The sequence below is a fragment of the Somniosus microcephalus genome, chromosome 6 (genome assembly GCF_052327205.1).
Source record: "Somniosus microcephalus isolate GS21.2 chromosome 6, FLI_Smic_1.0, whole genome shotgun sequence".
In the NCBI taxonomy this organism is placed as follows: Eukaryota; Metazoa; Chordata; class Chondrichthyes; order Squaliformes; family Somniosidae; genus Somniosus; species Somniosus microcephalus.
Genome location: NC_140992.1, coordinates 273,354,869 through 273,372,200, shown reverse-complemented (window position 1 = coordinate 273,372,200; position 17,332 = coordinate 273,354,869).

The window sequence follows — 17,332 nt, the reverse complement described above, 5'->3', positions numbered from 1 at the left end:
ATTTTCTTCCTCGCTGCTTATTGCGATCAGCACATCGTCTTGATTGCATAAGCAATTTGGAACTCCTTGAAAAATCTTATCCATCGTAGCCTGGAAGATTTTGGAGGAGGACTTTACACAATACGGCAGCTCGGTGTATGAGTACAGTCCCTTGTGTGTGTTGATGGTGAGATATTGTTGACTCTCTTTGTCAACTTTCAGCTGAGTGTAAGCGTGCGACAGATCTTGCGATGTAGGTAACGGGTACTGCTCATCGTCAACTGCTTGGTTGATAGTAACTTTGTATTCACCGCACAAGCGGACAGTTTTGTCTGCTTTGGGCACTATCACTATCGGGATAGCCCATTCACTTTTGTCAGTTTTTACTAGCACTTTGTTCTCTCCCAGCTTCGCTAGCTCTTCCTCCACCTGACTTTTCAACGCATAGGGGACCAGCCTTGCCTTACAATAGACAGGCTTCGCATTGGACTTGATGTAGATATGCGCATCATACCCAGTGATGCCCTCATAACTGTCTGAGAACATGCTTTCGTACTTGTTCAGCATTCTGTCGAGTTGCTTCTTTGAAACATCTACACTGAAGATGTTTTTCCAGTCTAGTTTCAACTTTCTCAACCAGTCTTTGCCCATGAGGGTTGGCCTGTTGTAGCTCGCTACAATAATAGGCAACTTTACTGACTGGCCATTGTGTTGAATTGTACATTCCATTTGTCCACATGTCTCTAGGATTTCTCCAGAGTAGGTTTTTAACTCTACGGTACTCTTTGTAAGTGATACGATTAAACTTACTCTCATATATGTCCTTACTCATGATAGAGCAGTCCGCCACCGTGTCGATACACATATTAATATATTACTCGTTGATCACAAGTTTTGTACAGAAGTCTTTCTCATGACTGCTGGTGTTGCACTAGTGGTATAGATACTGTAGATGCCTAGTTCCTCAACATCAGTTGTGTTCACTTCAGTATTGCGAATTTCTCCCTTTTGTTGTTGCTGCTTTGCATTGCCACTAGAATGCTTCTTACTTCCGGCTTTAGATCTAACTCTGCAAGCTGCTGAAATATGGCCTTGCTTCTGGCAGTGAAAACACTTCACATTTCTGTCTGGACAGGACTGTGGTGAGTGATTTCCATCGCAGCGATAACAATTCACTGAACTGCTCTCACCGACATGCTTTTGACCCGGTCTCACAGCTTTAGGTTTGGCGGTGGCTTTGTGACTATAGACCTCAGCTGCACTAGTCACTTGAGTTGGACGGAGCTCCCTAGCATTCTCAGATGCCATCTCCAGAGATAGGGAAATTTTGCATGCTATGTCAAACGTTAGGTTCGGAGTGTTCAGTAACTTGGACTGTGCGCGCTCACCCACCAGTCCACACACAAACTTATCTTACAAGCACAATCTAAAAATGTGCCGAAGTTGCAATGCAAAGACAGGTTCTTAAGATCTACAATGTGCTCACTGATGGTTTCACTTTGTTTTGGTTTCTGGTACCAAACTTATAGCTCTCTGTTATTTCTAATGGCTTTGAGTTGAAATGGTCCTTGTGTTTCTTGACAATGTCTTCAAACGACACATCCTTCGCTTTCCCCAGCGCAAGTAGGTTTGTCAACGTTCCGTAGACATCTGGCCCAATCTCCGTTAGAAAAATTGCCTTCCTCTGTTCACGAATTACTTTATTTTGGACTTGAACATTCTCATCTGCACCTTGGGTCTCAATAATGTTACTGGCCCCAAAAAGCATCTCCATCTGCTCAATGTAAGAACCGAATGGTTTGCGAGCTCGATCATACATGCAGAGGCTTCCGATGAATCCCGTGATTGTCCCGATCCCATCGAACAGTGACTCAGCACGCTATGTGTACCTTAAACCTGTCCAGTCAAAGGTTGAACACTGTGTCCTTCCATGATCCCTAAAAATGGCTTTGGGATCCCATCCTCATCGCCAAAAATGTAATATATGTGGGTAGAACAAATGAAGGACAGAGACAGGATGAGTTGCAAGTCAAGGTGCTTGTTTACTTGGCCAGAGCAAACTGAGCATGCTCGTACTCAACCATGTGGCAAACCATGTGACAATACTTTACATGGGTCTTGGCCATGAATTGTGGAATTGATGCCGGTTTCGCAGAAGCTGCGTGGTAATGAACTTAGGAGGGCCCTCAAGACTGTAGGCTTTTCACTGGACGAACTCTTCGGATGGTTTCCTGACTGTTCATTGCCCTTTAATGGTTACTAAAATGGACCCGACTGCTGCCAACTAAATAAACTAGTTGCACCTGCGCCGTTCCAGTGGTCTTCTGATCATTCTCGCCGGACCTCCCACAGATTGGTGAGAGAGAAAGGGGAGGGATGGAAATTTCGGGTACTGTGAGGTCTGCAATGTGACTTGAAGGTGATATTAGGGTGTTGTCAGCTTGTGAGAGTTTTATTGTAATCTCCCGGAGTGCGTTTACCGCCATCAGCTCCTCCATCTGGTGTGGTTCGAGCACGCGGCTGGTGAACAGAATGCAGGCGCGGGATGTTCGGGTTTAACCGGCTGGGAAAAGGGTCATTGAGAAAGAGAGCAGAGCACACTGCGGAGAGATAGAGAGAGGAGCGCTTGACAAAGAGACTGGGGAGGAAAACGAGAGGGAGGGCGGAGAAAGGAACGCGAGAAGAGAGAGAGAGAGTGGCAGCGGTCTGATTAATTCATCAAGAATGACCGGCTAAAACTTCCAGCGCAATTTAATGAGGAAATGTGACTTGAAGGTCATATTGGGATGTTGTCAGATTGTGAGTTTTATTGCTCTCTCGTCGAGTGTGCTCATCGCTGTCGGCTCCTCTGTCTGTTGTGGGGAGCATTAATTTTCCATATTTGGGGATTGACATTTATGCGCAGAATGCTTCTGTGCAGCTTCCGGTAGCTTCCGGTTGGTTGGCAGCAGTCACTCTGTACTGAAATAAACTCGGCCTTTAGAGGTGGTGCAGATCCTTCCAACATTGATTTCACTGATTCCTTTTGACATTCAACAACAACAACAACTTGCATTTATACATCGCCTTTAACGTAGCTGTTGTGTTTGCAAAGATAATCCAGAGACCATCAGCAGAGTTCAGTTCATGGTGCTTTTATAATGGCTGCCACACACACACACTTCCAGGCACAAGCAATCGAATACCTATACACAATACAACGATAACAGCACTATCAAACTCCATGTCCTCAGGCCAAGGCAATCGAGTACCTATCACCAATGTCAGACATAACATTTCCTCCCCCCTCACAGAATTTCAAACATGAAATGTAGTGACAAAGTCCTGTAGGTGGCCAGGGCGAGAACGTGTACGAACAGGCCGAGGTGTGGACTGGTGAAGAGCAGGCCGAAGTGGGGACTGCTGAGGAGCAGGCTGAGGCACAACATCTGCTTGGGGGTTGGCTGGCTGAGTCACATGTGCATCCCGCCTCTCTGGGGGTAAGGCTTGGGGGTTAGGTCCGTATAATCCCGCATCAGGGGGTGCTGGCACCTTCCGAAGGCGGCTGGCATGCCACCGAGAGCCGTCAGTGAGGCAGAAAGTGGCTGGTCCAAGTTGACGGCTGATTTGGAGAGGGGAGGACCAGAATGACGCCATCTTATTATTGCGGTGAGGCCTGCGGACTCTGACCCAATCGGAGACTGAGATGTTGGGCGCCTTGGCCCTCTTCGACTGGTCAAAGCAGAGTTTCATCTTCTCCTGCTGTCTAGTGACTGTGGCTTGAGCCGGTGGAGCAGGGCTCTGAGCTAGCGAGGGGCAGAGCCTGCCAAGGAGCAGCAAGAGCTCACGGCCTAGCATGAGGGATGCGGGTGAGACCCCTGTAGTGGAATGCTGGGAGGCTCTGTAGTGCAGCAGTGTGTGGAGGAGGGCCTTGTCAAATGCACACACCTGGGAGGTGTGCTCTGAGGCCATTTATCAGTGTCTGGTTAAAACGCTCCACCCCCCCATTTGACTCGGGGTGGTAGTACGCCGTGCGAATGTGACGGATGCCCTTGCTCTCAAGGTAAGAGGAGAGTTCCAAAGAGACCATTTGGGGGCCATTGTCTGTGGTGATGGCCTTTGGATGCCCCCAGCGGGAGAAGAGGGACTCAAGGATATCAATGATGACCCGAGAGGTGACGGAGCCCACGGCAGTGACCTCTGGCCATTTTGAGTGCAGGTCATAGGTCACCACTAGGAACCGTTGATGGTGGGGGACACCATGGATCTCCCCGCAGATGTCCAGCTGCAAGTGCTCCCAGGGCTGAGAGGGCCAGGCAAGGGGTTGCAGGGGTGGAGGAGCTTGGTGGCCAGTCTTGCCACTTACAAGGCAGGCTGCACAGTCCTTGACCAGGGCCTCGATTTCCCTGTCGATACCTGGCCACCACACTAGGTCTCGGCATCGTTGTTTGAGCTTCACTATGCCCAAGTGGCCCTCATGCGCCATGGATAAAACACGCACACGAAGGGCACTTGGGACCACAGTGCAGAGCCCACGTGCAACACAGGAGTCATTCCAGCAGGAGAGCTCCTCTTTAACTCTGGAGTAGGCAGACAGTTCCTCAGGCACCTTGCGAGGCCAGCCATCTCTGATGAAGGTGCACAGCTGGGAGAGGGCCGGAACCTGTTCAGAGGCCTCTTTGAGCTCCTGGAAAGAGACTGTGGTTTGGAGGGGTGTGTGCAGCATCTGGACGATATCCTGTTCCACATGTTCAGACCCGACGAGTGGGGCTGGGGCAGAGACAGTGCGGGAAAGCAGATCTGCAACAACATTGTCACGTCCTGGTGTGAACTGGAGACTGAAATTGTATTGGCGGAGGCGGTCAGACCAGCGGTGTAGACGCAGTGGCCTGTGGCCCGTGCCGGGTGTCGACAGCAGGGCAGTGAGAGCCTGGTGATCAGTTCGCAGGGTGAAGGCACGGCCATACGTGTACAGGTGCCACCGCTCACATGCCCAGATGCACGCCAGCGCCTCACGCTCGCCTACTGAGTACTTCTGTTCGGTGGGGCTAAGGGCTCAGGAGGCAAAGGCGATTGGTTTCTCCACTCCATTCTGTATCTGCGATAACACCGCCCCCACAGCTGCAGCGGACGCGTCGCAGGTGACGAGGGTGGGGCTGGCGACGTCAAAGTGAGCCAACACTGGAGGCGACGTGAGCTGCGATTTGAGGAGGTGAACAGCTTCCGTACAGGCTTGTGACCACACCCAGGGCTCATCCTTTCGCAGGAGCTGGCGCAGTGGGTCTGTGGTGGCTGAGTACTGGGGCAAAAACTTCAGGTAGTACCCAATCATGCCAAGGAAGGAGGCAACCTGTGCTGCAGAGCTGGATTCTGGGATGCTGTGAATGGCATCCACGTTTGACTGGAGTGGGGATATACCGTCAGCCGACAACCGAAACCCCACAAATTCAATCTCTGAAACAGCAAAGACACACTTTTCGCCATTCAGTGTGAGCTTGTGTTTTGCTAGAGCTGTGAAAACTCTGTGAAGGCGTTCGTCGTGAGTGGAGGTCGAGGGCCCATGCACGACGATGTCATCCAGGTAGATGGCCACCCCAGGAATGCCCACGAGCACAGAGGACATCATCTTTTGGAAGCAGCTGGGTGCAGAGCTAAGTCCAAATGGCATCCTGGTGTACCGAAAGACGCAGCATGTGTCACAAAAGCAGTGAGGTCCCTGTTGCTGGGGTGGAGGGGAACCTGTAGATAGCCCTGTCGAAGGTCCAGTTTCGAGAACAGGATGGAACCATAGAACTGCGCTGTGAGTTCCTCTGACGTGGGCAGTGGATATTTGTCAGGGATTACAGCCTTATTCACTGCTCGAAGATCGACACAGATGCGTAGACCACCTGACTTTTTCATTGCGACCACCAGGTTGGATACCCATGGGGAGGCATCAACTGGTTTGATGATGCCAGCTTCCAGTAGCTGCTTTAGTTCAGCTGTGACCCCGTCACGGAGAGCAAGCGGGATGTGGCGCAGTGGCTGAATGACAGGGGTAATGGTGGAGTCAACCATGGGCTGGTGGGTGAAGGCAGTCAGGCAGCCCAGACCCTCGAAGAGTGCTGGCCATGTTTGGCGCCATGGTGAGGCGACGTGCAGAATCGCAGGCCCGCCGGTGTCCAAGAGAGAAAAACCCAGGTCAGTGAAAAGATCCAGTCCCATCAGGTTAGCTCCTTGGCGTGCCACATGAAAACAAAAATCTGGCAAAACTTTTGTTCCATAGCGTACAGTGAGGTTGACTGAGCCCACTAGTCCAATTTTCGAATTACCATACCCGCAAAGGGCAGTGGAGGGCGCAGAGAGTGGCAGGGAGCTGAAAAAGTGTTTTAATGTGTCCACATTCAGCAGTGAGACGCTGGCACTGGTATCCAATAACAGAGGGATGCACACATCATTCAGGTTAATTGTGCATAACTTGAAAGCCACTACTGGCCCAGAGGTCATGTTGTGAATTATAGGCCAACTGCTTGAGGACTGAGAGTGTTCATCTGTAGCAACAGTGGCAGAGCGGCAGACCTTGGCAAAGTGATTTTGTTTTCCACAATTGCGACAGGCTTGGCCGCACGCGGGGCAATTCTGTGCTCTGGTAGCATGTGAACGAGATCCGCAGTTTCCACACTGTTGCCGCGGTAGCGCGCGTTGCTGCCATCGCGCGAGCATTACAGTGTCAGGGCTGTCGGGGCCGAGGGCGCCGTCACTGGGTGTGTGTGCTAGTTTCACTGCACATTCGGCTGCAGACTCCACTTGAAAGGCAATGTTGACTGCCTGTGACAACGACAGATCGTTGGACTCGAGTAACAGTCTTTCACGCACTCTCACGTTGTTGGCGTGCTCTATTAGTTGATCACGCACCATCTCATCTTGTAGCGCACCGAACTTGCACGAGCTAGCTAACCCCCTCAAATTAGCCACGTATTGATGCATCGACTCGCCAGGAAGTTGGTGACGCTGTCTAAAAATGAATCGCCGCAGGAGGGCACTTTGTGGGGCAGAGAAGTGTGTGCTTAACAGAGCCACAGCCACATCATACATTTGAATTGAGTCTGCTGTGCATAATGTCCCAAGAACACGCTGGCCCTCCGCTCCCAAGCAATGGGATAACAGTGCCTTTTTCCGAGCCGTACTCACAGTTTCTAGTCCAAGAGCAATGAGGTAGGTTTCAAAGGACTGTAACCAGCGAACCCATGGGATCGAGGGCTCACCTGGTAGTGCAAGGAAGGGAGGAGGTGGTGGAAGAGAGATTTCAGCCATCCTCGTCGCCAAATGTTGCATTTGCAAAGATAATCCAGAGACCGTCAGCAGAGTTCAGTTCATGGTGCTTTTATAATGGCTGCCACACACACACACTTCCAGGCACAAGCAATCGAATACCTATACACAATACAATGATAACAGCACTATCAAACTCCATGTGCTCAGGCCAAGGCAATCGAGTACCTATCACCAATGTCAGACATAACAGTAGCAAAACGTTCCAAGGCGCTTCATAGTATTGTTACCCAGCAAAATCTGATACCGAGCCACATAAGGAGATATTAGGACAGGTGGTCACAGAGATCTGTATTAAGGAGCATCTTAAAGGAGGAGAGAGAGATAGCGAGGCGGAGAGGGTTCGGGAGGGAATTCCAGAGCTTAGGGCCCAGGCAGCTGAAGGCACGGCTGCCAATGGCGGGGCGGTTGAAATCGGGGGATGCTCAAAAGGCCAGAATTAGAGGAGCACAGAGATCTCGGAGGGTTGTAGGGCTGGAGGAGGTTTACAGAGATAGGGAGGGGGGCGCGGCCATGGAGGGATTTGGAAAAAAAAACGAGAATTTTAAAATCGAGGCGTTGTTGGACTGGGAACCAATGTCGGTCAGCGAGCACAGGGCGGGTGATGGGTGAACGGGACTTGGTGCGAGTCAGGATTCAGGCAAGCAGAGTTTGGGATGAGCTCATTCAGCAGTTGTGAGAGATTCGGAGCAGTATAACAATCATTCAGTTAGTGGTGAATAGGTTGAAGCATCCTTTGCTGTGGCATTGTTCAGCATCACTGAGAAACCTCAAACCACTGAGCAGCGTCTTTGTCAAAGCAGCAGTCTTTAAGTATCTTGGGTAAGACGAGAGCCTTGCAACAAAGAATGACCAGTAAGTAGGTGGCCTCTGTGCGCTGAGTGTACAGAGGACCTAAGCCACAAAGTTAATTTTACGAACCACAGTACAGGTACCTAGGATTTGGTCTGCACAGCTATTGATAAGGCGGGCACGATAGCAGATGATGTGGCCATTGATTTTCTTGATTTTTTTTTTGTCAGCCCAAAGTCACATACAAGCTGGAGCTCGAGTCTGCTCGCCACTCAACCACTCAGCAGGGCCGCGTTAAGGTGACTGCAAAATGAAGGCTATCAAGTGTGCAAGCAGAACCAATGCTTCCAGATAATATTGCCTGGCATGTAAATACTGACAGAGGAGACAACAAGCAACCTCTCATCTATATTTCCAAGGCACTTTTTTAAAAATTCATTCATTCACAGAATGGGGCAAGGCAACATTTATTGCCCATCCCTAGTGAGCCACCTTCTTGAACTGCTGTTCTTTGTAGCGGTTTGGTACAACTGAAAGGCTTACAAGGCCATTTCAGAGGGTAGTTAAGAGTCAACCACATTGCTGTGAGTCTGGAGTCACATATAGGCCAGACCGGGTAAGGACGGCAGATTTCCTTCCCTAAAGGACATTAGTGAACCAGATGGGTTTTTACAATAATCTGGTAGTTTCATGGTCACCATTACTAACACTAGCTTTTTAATTCCTGATTTATTTAAGCAAAGGCGTAGAGATGCCGGTGTTGGACTGCTGGGGAAGACTCCAGCAGTCAAGGACATTCAGCCTCCGATCTTCAGGTAAGCATTCTCCAAGGCGGCCTTCGAGACACACGACAACGCAAAATCGTAGAGCAGAAACTGATAGCCAAGTTCCGCACTCATGAGGATGGCCTCAACTGGGATCTTGGGTTCATGTCACGCTACATGTAACCCCACCTGACGTAGGGTCACCCAGACTCGAGTCGTCGTTGGCTTGTTCTCGCTACACAGATGCGGCCGGACCTGCTGTGATTTCCAGCAAAAAAAATATTTTTTTGTCTGTTTTTTGTTTTTCATACAGACCCCAGCATCTGCAACATTTGACCCCTTGTGACCCCACCTCATTGTTCTTTGATGTAATGTTTTCCTGACTAACCTGTTTGGACACCATTCACACCTTTGATTGCTGTGATTATCTCTCTGCCGAGGTGTGATAAATGGCAGTTAGAAAGATTACCTGTAATCATCTGGCATTATTCTCTGACTATATAAGCTGTGTCTTTATGCATCTCTCCACTTCACCTGACGAAGGAGCAGCGCTCCGAAAGCTTGTGATTTCAAATAAAACTGTTGGACTATAACCTGGTGTTGTGTGACTTCTTATATTTAAGCAAAGAGATAGGTTGATGATTTTCAGCAAGTATGGGGTTGATGTCTTGGAGATAGAAGACTTATAAAGGGGTACGTAATGCCTCACCAGAGCAATTAAGATTTGGTACAAGGATTACAATACAGCGCATCCTGAGGCCAAGACTATCATTGGGGCCATGAAGCAGGATCACTGGGTTGTATCCATCCACAAGGGTGTACAAGTACACTAGAATGGCCCCAAAATATTTTATATACAACTTCATCTGGCTAATCGCAATGGTTGGATAATCAGATGCTCATCAACAACCGCATGATGGCTCTGGATCTGGAGAAAGTTCTATAGTGAGTTCGGGGCCTGAGTCAAGAGGACCTAACAGGATAGAGGCTGCAAAAGCCAATAGAATGTATTGCACCGAGAGAAGGTTTAAATGAACCAGTTCATTGTGGGGAACTGGACCCGATTTTCATCGCTCCACCATTGGTGGCCATGCCTTTAACTGTCTAGGCCCTAAGCTCTGGAATTACCCTCCCTAAACCTCTCTACCTCTCTCTCTCCTCCTCTAAGACACTCCTTAAAACCTACCTCTTTGACCAAGCTTTTGATCACCCCTCAATATCTGGATCGGTGTCAAATTTTTTTTGATAACTCTCACGCGAATCCAGCTAATGATAGCTGGCAGGTGTGGTAGATTTTCATGTTGAATTGCTAAAACAGGCTTCAGGTGGGAGGGGGAATGGAAATGGCCGTGGCTTTGGAGAATAGGACCACAGAAATAGGCGTAGGCCATTCAGCCCCTCGAGCCTGCTCTGCCACTCAATTAGATCATGGCTGATCTGTATCTTAACTCCATCTAGCTGCCTCGGTTCTGTAACCCTTAATGTCCTTGCCTAACAAAGAAAACAGTAACAGGAACTTCTACTCACCCTCAAAGCCGCCCCTTCTGAGGCTGGAAAATAGGATCCTACGTTAGGTGAACACGCGTCTCATTGCAAAGTGCAGATGTGGTTTCTAGCCATGAGAAGGGGTTCCGACAGAGGGCTAAAGCTACTCGAGAACCTCACTGGTGTCAACGGTTCTGAAGATGGCTCTTGCAGCACGTACATCGGATGTTTTCTTGGAGACACTCTGAGCCATCGGAAAAAAACCGGTTGAATTTCAGCCTCATGAGGAATGCGTGGGGAAGGTTATGAAATATTGTGAGGCTCTTGGGAAACCCACATAGACTACTTTCATTGATTTTTCTGACGCTTTCGACCTAGTTTATAATGTAACTTGCATGAAGAAACCAGAAGCCATGGGAGTTTTCTTTAATTTAATCTTTCTTGGGATGTGGGCATTGCTGGCAAGGCCAGCATTTATTGCCCATCCCTAATTTCCCTTGAGAAGGTGGTGGTGAGCCACTTTCTTGAACCACTGCAGTCCGTGTGGTGAAGGTGCTCCCACAGTGGCACGGTGAAGGGCAGCACGGTGGCATAGTGGTTAGCACTGTTGCCTCACAGCGCCAGGGACCCGGGTTCGAATCCGGCCTCGGGCGACTGTCTGTGTGGAGTTTGCACATTCTCCCTGTGTTTGCGTGGGTTTCCTCCGGGTGCTCCGGTTTCCTCCCACAGTCCAAAGATGTGCGGGTTAGGTTGATTGGCTATGATAAATTGACCCTTAGTGTTAGGGGGAGTAAATACGTGGGGTTACGGGGATAGGGTGGGATATGTGTTGGTGTAGGGGTTACGGGGATCGGGTGGGATATGTGTCGGTGCAGGCTCGATAGGCCGAAATGGCCTCTATCTGCACTGTGGGGTTTCTGTGGTTTCTGTGGTAGTGCTATTAGGGAGGGAGTTCCAGGATTTTGACCCAGTGACGATGAAGGAACGTGATATATTTCCAAGTCAGGATGGTGTGTGACTTGGAGGGGAACTTGGAGGTGGTGGTGTTCCCATACGCCTGCTGCCCTTGTCCTTCTAGGTGGAAGCGGTCGAGGGTTTGGGGGGTGCTGCCGAAGAGGCCTTGGCGAGTTGCTGCAGTGCATCTTGTAGATGGTACACACTGCAGCCACAGTACGCCGGTGGTGGAGGGAGTGAATGTTTAAGGTGGTGGATGGGGTGCCGATCAAGCGGGCTGCTTTGTCCTTGATTGTGTTGAGCTTTGAGTGTTGTTGGAGCTGCACTCATCCAGGCAAGTGGAGAGTATTCCATCACACTCCTTACTTGTACCATGTTGGTGGCGGAAAGATTTTGGGGAGACAAGAGGTGAGACATTCGCCACAGAATACAGAGCCTCTGATCTGCTCTTGTAGCCACAGTATTGATGTGGTTGGTCCAATTATGTTTCTGGTCAATGGTGACCCCCCAGGATGTTGATGGTGGGGGATTCGGTGATGGTAATACCATTGAATGTCAAGGGGCGGTGGTCAGACACTTTTACTGGAGGTGGTCATTGCCTGGCAATTGTGTAGTGTGAATAAACACTAACCCTGTTCCTTTTGCAAGTAGAGTGAGGCAAGGGAGCCCATTTTCACTTCTACCAATGCATATGAACATCAATAATGGCATTTGTAAGGGACAGAGTGAGTGCCTGCTCTAGGTATTCCTGAAAACATAGTGGCACTCCTTTGTGCATACCATAGTCTGTCATTGACATAGTGTCCTGTGCACACCATCTGAAAGACTGGGCTAACCAGGGGAGCTAGTGGAAATGCGCAAAATGTGGCATTATGGTTTTTGCACAGCTCATGAGGCGCTCTTGAAGAGTTTGGAGTGCGGGTTGGAGAAATAAGGCTGCAATGTTGTAACAAGGGGCAGCGTAATTTTGACTGTGCGCTGGTGTAAATCGGGTGATAATGAATCGGCTGCCGATTTTTCTTTCCATTGAAGTCAAATTGGCTGCTGTGTTTTCATCCATTTCAACAGTGACCACACTTCAGGAGTACTTCATTGGCTGTAAAGCGCTTTGGGACGTTCTGAGGTCGTGAAAAGCACTGTATACGTGTAAACCTTTCATCCGCTGACTTTATTTTGGTTGGTTATCGGGGAAGTACATTGGTTGTATGCACCTGATTAAATCCTGACTGAGACAGAGCTGTGGGGTGTTGGCTGTGATTAGTCAGCATTTCTCTCACAAATGTAAAAACTTTGAATTAGCTGTTCATTTAAATTCCTTCTGAACACATTAAAGCCTACATTCTAATTAGTTTTCTTAATTCAAAAGAGAGGATAATTAAGTCTTTTGTGCACAAAAATACCTTCAGGTTAATGAGGGGGAGATGAGGAGAATTTATTTTATACAGCGAGTTGTTGTGATCTGGAATGCGCTGCCTGAAAGGGCGGGGGAAGCAGATTCAATAATAACTTTCAAAAGGGAATTGAATAAATACTTGAAAAGACAAAAAAGATGCAGGGCTACGGGGAAAGAGCAGGGACGAGCGGAACTAATTGGGCAGCTCTATCAAAGAGCCGGCACAGGCACGGTGGGCCGAATGACCTCCTTCTGTGCTGTATCATTCTATGAATAGAAAATAGCATTTTATCACATCTCTCAGGATCTCCAATTAGCCAATCAGCACACTCACAAACAGTAAACGAGATGAATGACCAGATAATCTGTTTGAGTGGTGTTGGTTGAGGAATTGGCCAGGACAGCAGGGAGAACTCCCCTGCTCTTCTTCAATATCGTTTCTATTATTCGTTTATGGGATCTGGGCATCGCTGGCAAGGCCAGCATTTATTGCCCATCCCTAGTTGCCCTTGAGAAGGTGGTGGTGAGCCGCCTTCTTGAACCGCTGCAGTCCGTGTGGTGAAGGTGCTCCCACAGTGCTGTTAGGGAGGGAGTTCCAGGATTTTGACCCAGCGACGATGAAGGAATGGCCAATATATTTCCAAGTCAGGATGCTGTGTGACTTGGAGGGGAACTTGGAGGTGGTGGTGTTCCCATGCACCTGCTGCCCTTGTCCTTCTAGGTGGAAGAGGTCGCAGGTTTGGGAGGTGCTGCCAAAGAAGCCTTGGCGTGTTGCTGCAGTGAATCTTGTAGATGGTACACACTGCAGCCACGGTGCGCCGGTGGTGGAGGGAGTGAATGTTTAAGGTGGTGGATGGGGTGCCAATCAAGCGGGCTGCTTTGTCCTTTGATGGTGTCAAGCTTCTTGAGTGCTGTTGGAGCTGCTCTCATCCAGGCAAGTGGAGAGTACTCCATCCCACTCCTTGATAGTGCCATAGGATCTTTTACACTCACCTGAATAGGCAGAGAGCGGAGGCGATTTTCATCTGGAGCCTTAATCGGGCATACGGTAGGCGAGGCACGTGCTCCCCTCTCCTGAAGCATGGGGCCCGAGTCACGGTCAGGACTAGTTTACATCAGCTCAGCGAACATCTGGCGCGATTGTTCTCCCTGTAAACAGCTCGCCACTGTGGGGTGGGGGGGGTGGGGGGCTTGCGGATAGTCCAGCTGGACGATCGATTTTGAAAGGGGCCCAACACAGCAGCTTTGAGGAGAGGGGTGGAAGTGTTGGGGAGTGAGATGGAGCTGCAGACAAAATCTTTGCAACAAATGCTGCAGGAAATAGGTCAATAATGGAAAAGCAAAATACTGCAGATGCTGGAAATCTGAAATAAAAACAGAAAATGCTGGAAATACCTAACAGCTCAGGCAGCATCTGTAGAGAGAGAAACAGAGTTAACATTTCAGGTCGATGACCCTTCGTCGCTCAATAATGGCTTGGTCTTCACAGCAAATGACCCACCAATGATTGCAGTAAAAGTGAATGCCAAACCTGTTTCCAGCTTTCATAAGAACATAAGAATTAAGAGCAGGAGTCAGCCATTCAGCCCCTCGAGCCTCCTCCGCCATTCAATAAGATCATGGCTGATCTTCGACCTCAGCTTGAAGGGATAATTACTAGTCCTAGCCCCTTTAGGGCTACCCCAGATCAGGCGTATTCCTCAGATGTTCACTTTCAACTAAAGTTTGAGGTAGCTGAATCCTAAAGACGCTTAATTGGGTCTAAAGGTTGGGACTATCTCTCCCTAAAGGAAAGGAACAACTTGAAAATGTTACCGTCCTCCAGTTCTGCAACTCCTCACCAAAGAGTATACAGAGATTGAGTTCACGAGTTTGATACAGAAGTATTGTGAGACAATTCTAAAGATATATAGATTTATTAAAGGACCGACATGTAATTTACAGTTGGTGAGTCAATCGCAACATTAACAGTTCCAAAAAGAGAAAGCTTACAATTCTATTATCAGAGAACCTACTCTCAAATCTTAACTTCGCTACAGTTTTACAGTTCTTAGTTTTCTATAGGATATCCACCAAAATCAAATACAATACCTTTGATCCCCAAGGTACAAAGAGTTGTAGACTTACAGAGCTGCCTCTGAAGCCGAGAATCACTTTCCTCATTACAGCGAGTCTACTATCCCATTTGAGAGTTCAATATTTATACCCTTTTCCAGTGGTATTTACTTTAAGATTTTCTGCTGATGTAAGCTAATTATCTCTAGTCATTTTTCTGCTGACCCCTGTAATTTTTACAGTCACCTCAGCTGGTTGCATTACAGAACCATGTCTCCTCTCTAGGTGTTCGAAGTTTACCATAAAAAATGGTGTAACAGCAGGTGCGTTTTATTTGATGTTATTTTTACTAAGGCAGATGTTTGTGCTTCTTTACGAAGTATAAATTAGAACATCTTGTACAGGGTGAACCATTGTTTGATTCCGAAAGTTTCAGACTGTCAGGAGCCTTTAACCTTCTGTTTCAATAAGGTTATTGATTCAGTGTCAACAACTTATCTTATCTCTATAGCCAGAATGTTATCTCAGCTTTTTCATCGTTCGGTTTCTAGATTTCCAGACCCAGTTTGTCATGCTTTAATAAGGCCAGAATGCTTTCTTAGAATGGTCTATTTTTCTGAATAGGTTATGTGGCTTATTCGTTCACAAGCTGCACTTTCCCACCCGATCCCCATATTCCTTGATTCCCTTGGCGTCCAAAAATCTATCGATCTCAGTCTTGAATATACTCAACAACTCAGCATCCACAGCCCTCTGGGGTGGAGAATTCCAAAGATTCACAACCCTCTGAGTGAAGAAATTTCTCCTCATCTCAGGCTTTTCCTGAGGCTATGCCCTCTAGTTCTAGACTCTCCACCCAGGGGAAAGCATCTCTCACCCTCTACCCTGTCAATCTCCCTCAGATTACGGTTCAATGAGATCACCTCTCATTCTTCTAAACTCCTGTTTCTGACGGGAGCTCTGGCCTCCTAAAGTGAGGTTCATCCAACAGGATAACAGGCTGGCAGCAAGCAGCATTAGTTGGTGTCACCTGCAATGGCTTCTCTTCCCGCTCCTGCATCATTACCTCTGGAGTCCCCCAAGGATCTACCCTTGGTCCCCACCTATTTCTCATCTACATGCTGCCCCTTGGCAACATCATCCGAAAACACAGCGTCAGTTTCCACATGCACGCTGACGACACCCAGCTCTGCCTTGCTACCTTTTCTTTTGACCCCTGCTCAGTCTCTAAATTGTCAAACTGTTTGTCCGACATCCAGTTCTGGATGAGCTGAAATTTTCTCCAATTAAATATTGGGAAGACCAAAGCCATTGTTTTCGGTCCCCGCCACAAACTCCGTTCCCGAGCCACTGACTCCATCCCTCTCCCTAACATCCTGTCTGAGGCTGAACCACACTGTTCGCAACCTTGGTATCATATGTGACCCTGAAATGAGCTTCCAACCACATATCCACAGCATAACAAAGGCCGCATACTTCCACCTCCGTAACATCGTCCGTCTCCGCCCCTGCCTCAGCTCATCTGCTGCTGAAATCCTCATCCATGCCTTTGTTACTTCTGGACTTGACTATTCCAATGTGCTCCTGTCTGGCCTCTCACATTCCACCCTACATAAACTTGAGGTCTTCCAAAACTCGGCTGCCCATGTCCTAACTCGCACCAAATCCCGTTTGCCCATCACCCGTGTGCTCGCTGACCTACATTGGCTCCCGGTTAAGCAACGCCTCAATTTCAAAATTCTCATCCATGTTTGCAAATCCCTCCATGGCCTCGCCCTCTCCCTATCTCTGAAATCTCCTTCAGCCCCACAACCCCCTGAGATATCTGCGCTGCTCTAATTCTGCCCTCTTGAGCATCCCTGATTATAATCGCTCAACCATTGGCGGCCGTGCCTTCAGCTGCCTGGGCCCTAAGCTCTGGAATTCCCTGCCTAAACCTCTCCGCCTTGCTACCTCTCGCTCCTCCTTTAATAAATTCCTTAAAACCTACCTCTTAGACCAAGCATTTTTTCAGGTGCCCTAATATATCCTTAATAACAACAGAAAATGCTGGAAAAACTCAGCAGGCCAGGCAACATCCGTGGAGAGAGAAACAGAGTCAATGTTTCAGGTCAAAGACCCTTCGTCAGAACTGAGAAAAAAGCAGGAAATGAATCAGATTAAAAGGCCAGTTTGGGGGCTGGGAAATGGGGGAGGGGATGAAAGAACAAAGGGGAAGGTCAGTGAGAGGTGAAGAGACATTAAGAGACATTCAAGGCGAGACGAGATGGTAATAGGACAGGTAAAGAGACAAAGGATGGCTCTAGATGAAGTGTGAAATGCGCTGGCAGAGTGAGACAGCTGCCATGTGGGAGAGAAAAAAAAGGAAAAGGCACAAACCAAAAGTGTGGATAAAAAATATATAAAAATATAATAGGGGCCGAGGTTATGGTCTGAAATTGTTGAACTCGATATTGAGTCCGGAAGGCTGTAAAGTGCATAATCGGAAGATGAGGTGCTGTTCCTCGAGCTTACGCTGAGCTTCCGTGGAATAATGCAAGAGGCCGAGGACGGTGAGGCCTGAGTGGGAATGGAGCGGTGAATTAAAATGACAGGTGACCGGAAGCTCGGGGTCACCCTT